Raw genomic sequence first — 13,778 nt, forward strand, 5'->3', positions numbered from 1 at the left:
GAGGCACGGCCCTCCGGCCGCGTAGGCGGGCTGCGGTGCCCACGGTTTCTTCTTCTCTCCACCACGGCGGGGCACCGGAACCCCGGCCAGCCAGCCAGCCAGGGCACCCGGAGCGGACCGAGTTTGCGGCGATTCTGGCCTTCGACGCCGCCGCCGCGGACGCCAGACTCTCTCCGCCGAGTCTCTCTCTCTCTCTCTCTCTCTCCTCTCCCTCTCCTCCTCTTCCCTGCCTGCCTACCTACCTACCTACCTACCTACCTATCTACCTACCTACCTCTGCCCCCGTACGCGAGGAGCACGCGAGGAGGCCACCGCGCCACGACTTGGGCGGTCGTCGGATTTCAGGCGCAATCGTGGGCGGGACGCGCGAGCGCGGCGCTCGGCGAGGTACGGGCGAGAGGTGGAGGGGAAGTTGTCACGTGCTCGGCCACGCGGTGCGCGTCTCCTCTCTTTTCCAGGGCGGGGGATTTTCCCCTCGATGGTACGTTTCCGTGGTGGATGGCGCGTCGTGGATCGTGGCGAAGGAGGGGAGGGGAAGGAGTTCGAAGGAATTTGAAGGAACAACAGGATCGCACCGAGGAGTACCGAGTACGGGCAATGTTCCCGATCGAATCTCGAGTAACGGAAAGAAAGACGTGCGAGAGAGAGAGGAGGGGGGGGAGGGGAGGAGGGGGAGAGAACCGATGTTTAGAAGCGAATTCGATTCAGAATTCAGCAACGGTTTTGATGACAGATTACTCCCCCCCCCCCTCCCCCCGCCGGACCCGCTTTGTGCGCGAAGCCGTCCCGTTCTCTCCCGGGATCGAGCCGTTTGATCGAGAACTTTTGCAGCAAAAAAAAAAAAAAAAAAGTCCCGATGCCTCTACCCCCCTCCCCTACCGGCGAGTAACATCCGTGGTCGTCCCAATATGGAATAACATGGAATATTTTCTTACTCTTCTCTCTCTTTTGTGTACAAAAGTGGTATGGGGGAAAGAAAAACGAAAAGAAAAACGAAAAGAAAAGAAAAGAGAAATAGGAAAAAAATGACGGATCGTTGTTTCGATCGATCGATCCCGTATTCTCATCTTCGATTTTTGTTCGTCCGCGTAATTACGTACGGCAATCCCTTGTTCTTCTTTTATTACCCGACCCGATTCGGACGTTCCAAATCTTCTACTACTACTACTACTACTACTACTACTACTACTGTTGCTACTAGTATCACTATTACAGACCTATTAGAATGGGAAATTTTCAATGAAGCGGGAGTCGGGAGGAAGGGAGAGGGGGAAGGGCGAGTGTCGGAACAGGGGGCGAGGGGAGAGAGAGAGGGGCAGAGGGGGAAGGGGGAGGGGGGTAGGCGAGCAGTCGCCACATCTGCCGCCAGATTTAACTATACATTACAGACACACGATATGTCAAAGTCCTATACTTCATATCGACTCCGCCATTTATTAAAAGTTTCATCGCCGCGCCACCGTGTCGCTTCGAACCCCCCCCCCTCCCTCTTCTTACACGCGAATATATATATATATATAATATGTGTGTATGTATAGAAAGGATGTTCGAAATATATATATATATATACGAACGAAAAGTTTCTTCCAAGGTGGAATATCTTCCAAGGGGGAGAGGATGGGGGGAGGTGGATCTTTCTTTGTCTTCGAATCGTTCGACATTCGCGATATAAATAAATATTTGGCAATAATTCGTTCCTTACATTTGTATTATTTATCATTAATCCAGGGATAAGTTGGAAAATTATTAATTTATTCCTTTTGCAACGAAGTGCGTACACGTTTCATATTTTATTTACAAAATTGTTTAGAAAATATTGTAGAGGAAGCGGGCTGTTCTCCCTCGATTCTACATTGATCCTCCTTATCCTTTGTTTCAGGAGAGGATTCAGGATTGGTTGGATCGCAGAAATTCTATTCCATCCTGTTCGGTTTGTGTACGTATATCGTTAGGACACGATAACGATTTCCCTTGACCGTGGAAAATTCTCGAGAAAATTCTATTCGAAGATTTGAGCGTCGAATTTGTTGGGGAACGTCGAAGTATAGAGCGAGAGAGAAAAATTTTTCTCGGACACATCTCCTCCGTTCTCTTTCTTCTCTTTCATTCGCCTCGCTCGAAGGAGTTGAAATTTCTTCTTTCTCTTTTTTGCGCCGTCGAATAACTCGACGAGCGCGTTCACAGCGCTCTTATCTTATCTTATACGGGCGAGCTTAATACTAGAAAAATGGGAGATTCCAGCCGAGGCAGGTACCTTTTTACCGGTACTGGAATTTTCCGTCTGTCAGTTCTCCCTTCTCTCTCCCTCCCTCTCTCTCTCTCTCTCTCTCTCTCTCTCTCTCTCTCTCTCTCTCTCTCTCCGTCTGCGCCACCGATTGCGAAATGAAGTTTTATATTAAGCTTCGACTTTTCTCTCTCTCTCTCTCTCTCGAGTCTCCGTCCCCCCTCTTTTTCTCTTCGCCTCTTTTCCTCCACACCTTCTCGCACCCTCTTATGTATTTACGTACCGATAGATCGTTATGTCGACGTTTGCATATATATTGACACCGTCGCCCCTCTCTCGTCAAGATATAATATATATATATGGGCTATCGAATGGCACGATGAGAGAGAGAGAGAGAGAAAGAGTTTCGATCCGATTCGATATTCTGGAGAATCTTTTTTTCTTTCTTTTTTTTTTTGTCCGGTTTTGGAATTTTAAACGATCGAGGCCGAGAAAAATCATTTCTTGGGAAAGTTTTTTTAGGAAAATATATCGAATTAGAAGCGGCGGGAGGAGAGGTCATACGACACCACGGTCGGGAAGAATGCGCACTCCTCCGCATCCGCCATTAAAAATAAACCATCTTTCGTCGCCATTTTAGCACGATCTGTCAATCACCGGATCGCTGGAACGAGTCCTTCCCTTCGAAGGGGAAGTTTTCGCCCTTGGAAACACGACACCCTTCCAACTTCTCTCTCTCTCTCTCTCTGTCTGTCTCTTCGTTTTCGAGGCAAAAAACGAACTCGTTAAAGGGCCCAAATAAAATCTTCGTCCTTTCTTCGTTTTTCCTTTTGCCTTTCCTTCTTCGACGATCGATTCGAATTTTCGAAAAAAATCATCCTTCTTTTGAGATTTTTAGTTGCAGATATCCCTCCGAGGGATATCGTTTAATACTGGAATAACGAACGATCCGATCCTTGGAAATTTGGGAATAATTTTTCGACGATTTCTCGAGACTCCCTTCGCTTCGAGCGTGATTACTCGAGTGTGCTCGCGTATCAGCGGCGCAGAGTGGAAGGATACAAGCAAATTAAACATGCATAATTAAAGGGCGAAATACCGCCGCTCCTTCCTTCCTTCCTTCTCGCGCCAACCGTGGTTGGGCAGGACTACCTTAAGGAAGGTCCTTGCCAGGCAACATCTGGCCGCTATGAAGTATAAAGAGGCATGCGATATCATCCGCAGTGAATGCTTAATTAAAACCTCAGACTCCGCCACCCCGCAGCCAGTCGCTCGCTAATCGCAAGAACTGCCGCCCTCCCTCGCTTCCTCCACCCTCGTCGAAAAATTTGGAGGAAGGTTAGCGACATGGAATCTTTCCTCTTCGTTGTTTCGCCTCGTGTTTTATTGTATTCGGTCGACGGTTCTTTTGCTTCGAGTGCTTAAGGCTCGCTTCTATCGAAATCAAATACTAGTGGATACTAGTCGAAAAATTTGGAAGAAGATTAATAACATGGAATCTTTCGACGTCGATTCGAATAAAATAAGATCGAATTTAATCGACTTTTATTGAAATCAAATACTAGTGGATACTAGTCGAAAAATTTGAAGGAAGGTTAGCGACATGGAATCTTTCGACGTCGATTCGAATAAAATAAGATCGAATTTAATGAATTACTTTAAGTGTTTAAGGGTTACTTTTATTGAAATCAAATACTAGTAGATACTAGTCGAAAAATTTGAAGGAAGGTTAGCGACATGGAATCTTTCGACGTCGATTCGAATAAAATAATATCGAATTTAATGAATTACTTTAAGTGTTTAAGGGTTACTTTTATTGAAATCAAATACTGGGTGATACTAGTCGAAAAATTTGAAGGAAGGTTAGCGACATGGAATCTTCAGATATCGTTATTTCGCCACGTGTTTGATTGTATTCGGTTGACGTCTTTTACTTTAAGTGCTTACTTTTATTGAAATCAAATACTAGTGGATACTAGTCGAAAAATTTGAAGGAAGATTAGCAACATGGAATCTTTCGACGTCGATTCGAATAAAATAAGATCGAATTTAATGAATTACTTTAAGTGTTTAAGGGTTACTTTTATTGAAATCAAATACTAGTAGATACTAGTCGAAAAATTTGGAAGGAAGGTTAACGACATGGAATCTTTCGACGTCGATTCGAGTAAAATAAGATCGAATTTAATCGACTTTTACTGAAATCAAATACTGGTGGATACTAGTCGAAAAATTTGAAAAATAACATGTAATCTTTCTTCTTTCGGTTGTTTCGGTCGACGTCGACGTTCAATATTCGAATAAAATAATATTTTCACGCGATCAATCACATTAACTGCTTTTATCAAAATCAAAATCGTAAATACCGGACGATATGATTCCGATTATTTTCATAAAGTGTCTCGCAAAAAGCATGCGAGAAGTCTGAAAATTTACAACTTAAAAGTTCATCATCATAGTGGGGAAAGTGTTCACAAATGAGACTCGGAGAAACGGAGCCAAACTTTTATCTTACACAAAAAGTAAAATAAACGAAAAATAAGCATGTATTTGTTATAATTTTAAATTATCGATCGCTTTTTATTTTTATTTCATTCGGTGTACAAGCCACACGGTTTGTAAAGCAGATTTCAAACATCAAGAATGGACAAGAATAAACCTGTTATCGTTCATTTCTAGGCGGGCCAGAAATACAAATCTTATCTTTCGACTCGTAAAAAATAAAAATCCAAAACAAAAACTTTGCAGTAGATCTTTGCCCTCTTTTATTTCCCTCCCCTTTATTTTGGAGGACATTCGAAGGAGGAAGGCTTTTTTAATCGATCGAAGCGCGTGTTGTTTGTGAAAGAGAGAGAGAGAGAGAGAGAAGGCCGGAAGAAATCTAGGCGGGGGAGGAGGGGGAGCAGGTCGTAGGGCCGACACTTGGCGCAAATTGCCCCAGTAAGTGTAGTGCATTAATCTTTGGTTTGGTTTCCTCTCCGCCGCGTGTGTTTGCGGTGGCGGCCGCCGCGTATAAACCCTCGACAACGCCGCACGTATCGCCTTCTTTCGAAGCATCCGCGGACATCTTGGATGGCCGCAACTCTTGCTTGGCTAACTCCTTTGTCGAACAATTCTCTTTCACAATTGTTCACTGGAGTGAAATGGAATGGACGATTGGAAAAGGAAAACTTTTTTAGAAAAGCAAAATTAAAACCAAGATTAAAACAGGAGGAGGCAAAGCTGCTCTCGTTACGAGATTTTGCGGGGAAAGTTTGGGGGGCAGTTTCGAAGCCACCCCCTTTGTCCTTAACCGGCCACCTTAACCGTGCGCGACTGGGGGAGGGGGGGCGGATGTGTTGCGTAATGCGAATACCGTGTCGCATTCCACCGACTCGGGAGCCCGAGAAACCCCTTCTTTATTCGATTAAATAAATTGGGAGCGATTACGTTGGGACCAGGCACCGGCTAATGGAACCCGATGAGCCCCGGCGATGAGCAGAGGGGTAATTAATGATTCCCGATTCGGTGTCCCGTGCCTTTTTCTCCAACTTTCTTCCTCTCGAAGATTTCGAGGGAAAGATGTGGAAAATCTTTGTCTCTTGAATGTTGTGAAAATTCGGATCGATCGTTTTCGAATAACGACTCGAACAATCGTTTTCAATTTCTCTGAATTGGGAGGGGCGTAGCTCGAAGACACGACGTTTTGCTCCTTCTTTTATTTTTTACCATAAAATTTTCGTAATACAAAATCGCTGTTGCTTTCCTCGTTCCCCCTCCCCCTTTTTTTTTATCCGTCTCATCATTTTCTACCACGATAAACGTGTATCCGTCGTCATTCACTTTCGAAAAGACGAAAAGATTGTACCGTTCGAAGGTTCGATTGAAACTTGCGTTGGTTGGTGAATGTCTGTCAAAACAAAAGCAACAGCGACGATAATAAAATTATAAGCGAAATTTCGGTGAGCTTGTTTTTTCTCGAATCGAAAATAATAATAATAACAATTTGTAAATTTCCTTAAAAAGCGGGAGAGGATCGTGGTGAGCGAGAATCTCTTCAGTGTTCAGAAAATTCATACTCGATTGCGGCCTCTGAGGATATCGCGGTTTGATATTAGGCGAAATCACTCGGCGGTCTATCCACGTTGGTGTTCCCCAGATTGCAATATAATGACGTCGTAAGTTGGCGAATAATTGCGGAAATTTGTATATCCAGCCCGCGGGACTCGAGCTCGCTGGCCCTGGCCCCGATAACCCGTTCCTCGAATCCACCGATGAATCCTTTATGCGGCCACCTCACGTTTTCTTCCATCCAATTCTCCTCGTCCGTTTCCGGGTGTGAACGGGTAATATTCTCGCAAGAAGAACGTAACGTCGCCCAGTTAGAGAGTTGTTGTTAAACATTCCCATTGTAAAGTAAATTTCTCGCAAGAATAAGTTTTTTTTTTTAAATTTTAGATTGAATTTTAATTAAGAATCAATTTATTGATGTAATGGAATTATTAAAGATAATTAAGTAAATAGATCATAATTATTTAATAGGTATTATTTGAGGAATAAAATTCATTAGAAGTAATTTATTAATCTACTATATTTGATTTGAAAGCAATCCAGTTGTGGAGATTTGTTGTTAAAAATGTTAGTTTTTAGAAAAGAAGGTAAACACACTTCCATTGTAAATTTCTCTCAAGAATAAGTTTTTTTTTTAAATTTTAGATTGAATTTTAATTAAGAATCAATTTATTGATGTAATGGAAATATTAAAGATAATTAAGTAAATAGATCATAATCATTTAATAGGTATTATTTGAGGAATAAAATTCATTAGAAGTAGTTTATTAATCTACTATATTTGATTTGAAAGCAATCCAGTTGTGGAGATTTGTTGTTAAAAATGTTAGTTTTTAGAAAAGAAGGTAAACACATTCCCATTGTAAAGTAAATTTCTCGTAGAAATGTTAGTTTTTAGAAAAAAAGATAAACTTATTCCCGTTGTAAAGTAAACTTATCGAAAGAATAAAAAAATATTGTACAATTGTTGTTAAAAAATCTTAGTTTTTTTTTTTTTAGAAAAAAAGATAAACTTATTCTCGTTGTAAAGTAAATTTATCGAAAGAATAAAAAAATATTGTACAATTAGAGAGTTGTTGTTAAAAAATCTTAGTTTTTTCTTTTTTAGAAAAAAAGATAAACTTATTCTCATTGTAAAGTAAAATTATCGAAAGAATAAAAAAATATTGTACAATTGGAGAGTTGTTGTTAAAAAATCTTAGTTTTTTCTTTTTTAGAGAAAAAGATAAACATTTCCATTGTAAAGTAAATTTGTGGTAAAAATCTGTAGAAAAGAAGATAAATTAAAATTTCCATTTCTCGTAAGAATATATTATCCGGAGAATTGTTAAAAATCTTAGTTTTTAGAAAAAAAGATAAACTTATTCCCATTGTAAAGTAAACTTATCGAAAGAATAAAAAAATATTGTACAATTGTTGTTAAAAAATCTTAGTTTTTTCTTTTTTAGAAAAAAAGATAAACATTTCCATTGTAAAGCAAATTTGTGGTAAAAATCTGTAGAAAAGAAGATAAATTAAAATTTCCATTGCAAAGTAAATTTCTCGCAAGAATGTAAAGAATTGTTGTTAAAAACGTTCTTGGCAACGAATTTTCAACGTTACGTTTAATTTTCGAGAAGCGTGGATGAAAGAACGGGGCGAGATGTATCGAGGCGTGTGCCGAGTCACGTCGAGGGGATGTCGGTCGAAGTTGGTGGCATTGGGATAGCTCGATACGCGAAATGATTGCGTGTGTCCGACGATCGAGCTGGAAAACTGGTAACCTTGGACGAGAAAAAGAGTGAGGGTGAAATTCGTCTCGAATCACACGGATATATATATATATATATACGTGAGTTTTTAGAAATTGATCCCTCCCTTCTTCTTTTATTTTATTCTAAGAGACACTTTTACCACAGCCAATCCGTTATATTTTACTAAAAACAAATCATAGTAAAGCGTATTATCCACTATCATCGTTATATTTTTTCGTTCAACCTTTTCTCCCGAGCGACTGGAAGAAGTGGAAGACTCATCCGTATTTGGGAAAAGAGTTGACAATTTCAAAGCTAAACGTATCACCGAAATTCTATTTCAAAAGATTTTTTCCACAATCAACCAGCAGGATCCTTGGACTCGAATTATATATATATATATTAACACTACCACTGTCAAACGACTGTTTCCGAAATTTAGAATTTCTTCTTTACTCAAGTATCGCCATATGACTTATTGACTTTTTCTATAATCCAGATACAACCCAATATTGTTCAATATTCACAACTTTAGCTTGGCTAAAATCTCGCTCTATATTAAGATACAAATGTTTTTTTTTTTGCAAACTGCGGTCATTTGAGGAAGGGGTGAATACGTGAAATGTCGGCTGGTTTGGTGTTAAGAAGATGTTCGATAAGGAAGGAGAAATTCGGGCAGGCAAAGTTGTTGGGACGGCGCAAATTACCTCTTTAACGAAAAGGTAACCGATTCCTCACTCGATGGAGCGGCGGCTCGAAAGATGGAACGGTCCCAGGAGGGGATGGCGGTGTCCCGTGGTGGCGTAGGTAGCGACGGTCCACGAGGCGGACCGGGTGACAAATAGATGTACGCGGGCCACCGCACGATTTACTCTTGGGCGAAGGGATAAAAGCTTCCTGACAAAATCCTGCTGTGACAGCGGATCCCGACCGACGTCTCCGGCCCGTGTTGCTTCTCTCCCGCCGACTAATCGCCTCGGTTGAAATAAAAGGAAGGAAGGAAGAAACAAGAAGATGCCCGCGACATCTTCACGGAGAAGGGATCCATCGAATGATACAAAATTTCGACTCTTATTGGAGTGGAATCTCGAGAAAGAGATGTTCGAGGAGTTGTCTGAAAAGGGGAATTGAAGAGTCCGTGCAATTTTACAAATTTCGCGATTCTTATTGGAGGTTTCGAGCGGAAGTTTTAATCTCGAGAAAGGTTTGTTGGAAAATTGGAAGAATTGTCTAATTGCGTTAAGCAAACTTTCCTAGAAAGGAGAGTTGCCTCGAAATGGGAAAGGATCCATCGAACGATACGAATTTCGAAGACGCGATTCTTATTGGAGGTTTCGAGTGGGATTTTTAATCTCGAGAAAGGTTTGTTGGAAAATTTGAATAATTATTGTTTAATTGTCTCGGCACGTTTCCTACAAAAAAAGAATTGGAGAGAATTGTGTTCGTTTCTTTCATTTTATAGATCTCGAAATAGAAAAAAGGATCGAATGATAGAAATTTCGAGGACGCGACTCTTGTTGGAGTGGAATCTCGAGAAAGAGATGTTCGAAGATGTTGTCTGAAAAGGGGAAGAATTGGCGAATCCGTTTCGATGATACAAATTTCGAAGAATCTTATTGAAAGTTTCGAATGGAATTTTTAATCTCGAGAAAGATTGGAAGAATTGTCTAATTGTAAATACGTTTTCTAGAAAGGAGAATTGCCATGTTCTTTTCATTTTATAGATCTCGAAATAGAAAAAAGGATCGAATGATAGAAATTTCGAGGACGCGACTCTTATTGGAGTTTTCGAGTGGAATCTTTAAAGCTCGAGAAAGGAAAATTGTTGGAAAATTGGAAGAATTGTCTAATCGTAAGCACGTTTCTTAGAGAAGAGAGTTTTCGAGTGGAATTTTTAAAGCTCGAGAAAAAAAGTTTTAGAATTCAGAGGAAAATGTTTGTGTTTTAATTCGTGTTTAAATTGTTTCAACGATCGAACGATTCTCGTCCGAGGTCGAAATTTCGAGATTCTCTGGGATGGGAGGATCGAAAGGGAGCAAAAGTTTATCCCAAACACATTATCTTAATGAATTAGAGAGGTCGGGCAGGCCGATTCGGCGGTTCAATTAACTTTAAGAATCGGGTGACATATTTAATTTCCTCCGAATAACGGGAGTCCTTCTCTCTTCGAGGGAGAGGAGGAGGATACGGCCGGAAGGAGAGACGCAGTGACTCGAAACTTGTGTATAAGTCTCGCGGAGACCAACCCTCCGAGACTTATTTCGAAAATGGCCGCCGTTAATCGAGTCGTCGGTTCGTTGTCGTCTCGCTTCGTCTCGATTAACCATTCGATTCAATGGAATTTAAAATTGTGCCACGATCGAAACGACGACGATCGATATTTTTCTCTCGTTCGATACCCGTATAAGTATCCGTTCCAAGTATCAAAAAAAGGAAGGATTCGACGATCATCGTAGCATTTTTCCAAGCTTTTTTAAAATCATAATCCTCAAAATGTTCACGAAAACGCGAAATAATAAATTTTCCAAAAAAAGGTAGCGATTCAACGGTGCAAAAAAGCGAAGGATTGGAACGACGCTCGATTGGATTCGAAGAACACATTGCGAATATTTTATTCGATAACGTAACAACATTTTTCCAAGCTTTTTTAAAATGATCTTGAAAACAGATATCTTGGATGAATCCTCACAATTTTCACGAAAATAATAAATTTTCCAAAAAAAGGTAGCGATTCAACGGTGCAAAGTTTAAAAAAGCGAAGGATTGGATTCGAAGAATACATTGCGAATACTTTATTCGATATCGCATATAATACAGCATTAAGAATGAGCTTAGACGAATTCTCAAAATTTTCACGAAAGCGATTCAACGGTGCAAAGTTGAAAAAAGCGAAGGATTGGAACGACGCTCGATTGGAATACATTACTTCGATGATCGGCATTGCGAATATTAAAGATGATCTTGAATAACAATGAATTGATAAATAGATATCTTGGATGAATTCTCAAAATTTTCACGGAAACGCAAGATAATAGCAAATTCAATCGGCGCGGAATTTAGAGAAGCGAAGGATTGACGCGACTGAATGCTTGAATCATCGATAGAAACATATCTCAGAATTTGACTAATCCAAATTTTCGTAACATCGGTGTCGATAATGATCGAAATTTTCGAAAAAGTAATTCAACGATGCAGAATTTGAAACAAAGGAGGGAATTAAGGGAACAATGCTCCGTAAAATTAAATTCCAAAATATTGCAACAACGCGAATACTTTATTCGACGTCGAAGTAGCATTTCTTGAAAACAGCCTTGAGCTACGTAACATCGACACAAGCGCATCTTAAAATTTGAACAATCTCTCTAATATAATTTATAACGATAGGAAATAATCGGTGGAATAACTGTCGAAAGTTACCCGAAGCTTTTCCAAACTCCTCGACACTCTCACTTATAACATACCACCGCCAGAATATAAACTCGAAGATGCCTATATAAACGAAGCTGGCCAACACGATGATCCGTTAATCGGCGATGATAAAGAAAAACAAGGCGGGGACGAATCCCTGAATCATTGCGCCCGATCCACCGAACGCCCGATTTATCCTTATCCGCGGAGCCGAGCAATAAACTCGAGCGGGAGGGGAGGGGAGGGGGGGTAGGTAGAGAGGGCTCCTCTAAATCCCTATTTTACTTTACCGACCGGTCGCTGCGGAACAAGCGGGGCGGGGGGGGGGGGAGGGAGGAGGAGGAGGAGGAGGAGAGCTCCTCCAGGCGTGTACTAAATTTAAAAGTAAAACCTCCGCCTTTGTTGCCGAATCCCCGCGCTGAAAGGAGATGGTTGCCTTGCTCGAGCCATTCAACAGATTTAAATGGGGCAGAGGGAGGGGTCCTCCTCCTCCTCCTCCTCCTCCTCTCCTTCGCTTGTTTTAAAATACGCCGCGGGTTCAACGATTCGCCCACCTTCGCGGCGGCATTGGATTTATCTCGATCGACCTCCCCCTCCGGGAGGAGGAGGAGGAGGAGGAGGAGAATTTCCTTCTCTTCTCTTCTCTTCGTTTCGATCTTTTTCCACGGATCTTTCGATCGGAATGTTTCACAAATGTTTTTTCTTTTATTATTATCAAAAGTTTGTCAACGATAAAGAAAAGCCACTCTCGTGGAACGATCCTGAAACGTGTTAGGAAGGATTGGGTTTACGATCCATCCGTGGATGTACATCCGGTGACCGGGTATTATTCAAAATTAGCGCGAAAGTCGGAAGTGGCAATTTGGCGCGAACGAAAAGAGAGGAGGCAACAAAAGGCCGCCCGGTTAATTATGATTCTTTTATGATCCGATTTAACCGATCTCCCCAGAGAGAATCATCCTGTGCACAATGTGAATTAACGGACTATTAGGAACAATGGCGGACTCCCCCCTTTTTCTTTCTTTCTTTCCTCTTCCTCGCGAGCGAGAGACCGCAGTCAATTTGGAAGCCTGACACTGCTTAACTTTGATCCGACTAATTTTCTCTAAGAGAGAGAGAGAGAGAGAGAGAGAGAGAAGAGGAGGAAAAAGTGAAAGGAAGCCGAGTTGTGTCGTCACCTGATCGAACGAGGTGAGGAAGGATCTCTTTCTTGAAAAAGGAAGGGTTGAAAAAGTTTATTGGGGTGTAATGGAAAATTAGGGCGGTTAATGAGGAGAGGGGTTGATCGTGGGAAAAAAATTGGGAACGTTTTCACGAAAATCGGGGCAAGATTAATCGGAGAAAGAGAAGGAGAAGAGGGGGAGTGGTGGTTTGGAAGACGGAAAACCGAGGCAGCCGAAAAAAGAGCTAACCTCTGACCGCGAAACACCTGCCAGACCCATAAAGGGCAATGATATTTTTATAATTGAAATTAATTGCAGGTCCTCTGCCGCGCGTTCCAGTGTGCAATAAAAGGAGGAACGGCAGCCACGTTCCACGGATAAAGTTTCAAGGAAGAGGTAAATACGTACGTATACGTCCCGACGATTTCGTTCAAATTCAAATTTCTTCCCTTTAATTTTTACGAAAATAACAACATTTCCTTTCGAAAAACCGACTCTTAAGACACTCGACACTTGGAGTCGAGGATTACGTCACGTACGAAGAAGAAAAAAGAGAAGAAGAAGAACAGTATCTCCCACGCGTAGCGTACGCTAGACGATGGCATCGGAGGAGTATCAGGGAAACTAGACTCGGGAAGGATCGGAGGAGAGAACACGCGAACAAGGAGAGAGCACCCAATCATCAAACTCGCATTTCGAGCCGGTGTAATGGGTGTGTTTAGCCGGCCGTTGGAACGTTGCCTCGTTGGATCCGTGCTCGATCGTGATCGAGGAGGGCCCACCGATAATAATCATCGTACGTAGGGCCCGGGCAATTACGTGCCCGGGGCGGTCGGTCCAATCCACGACATCCCCCTCCTCCCCCCTCGGCGGATTCTTCCGCCTGCATCTTTCCCTTCTCCGAGGGGTTCGCGCACTCTGTTATTAGGCTGTATTACCGGTAATGCCGACCCCGGCGTGTCCCGGGCCCCAACGAAATGGCCGCCGTGTAATAGGAGGGAGGGGGGAGAGAGGGCGTTTTACCTCGCAGCGCCCTCTCCTCCTCCTCCTCCTCCTCCTCCTCGCGCTATTATCGCGATGGATGTTTCGTGATCGAGAAGTTTGACGAGTGAAATTCCATGCCGCGACTCCAGGTGATTTTTTTTGCGATTTTTCGCGATCGAGAAGTTTGACGAGTAATTTTTGCGGGACGCGATTGTC

The sequence above is a fragment of the Apis florea genome, unplaced genomic scaffold, assembly GCF_048593485.1.
Source record: "Apis florea isolate Af1SG1 unplaced genomic scaffold, ASM4859348v1 contig_32_pilon, whole genome shotgun sequence".
NCBI lineage: Eukaryota > Metazoa > Arthropoda > Insecta > Hymenoptera > Apidae > Apis > Apis florea.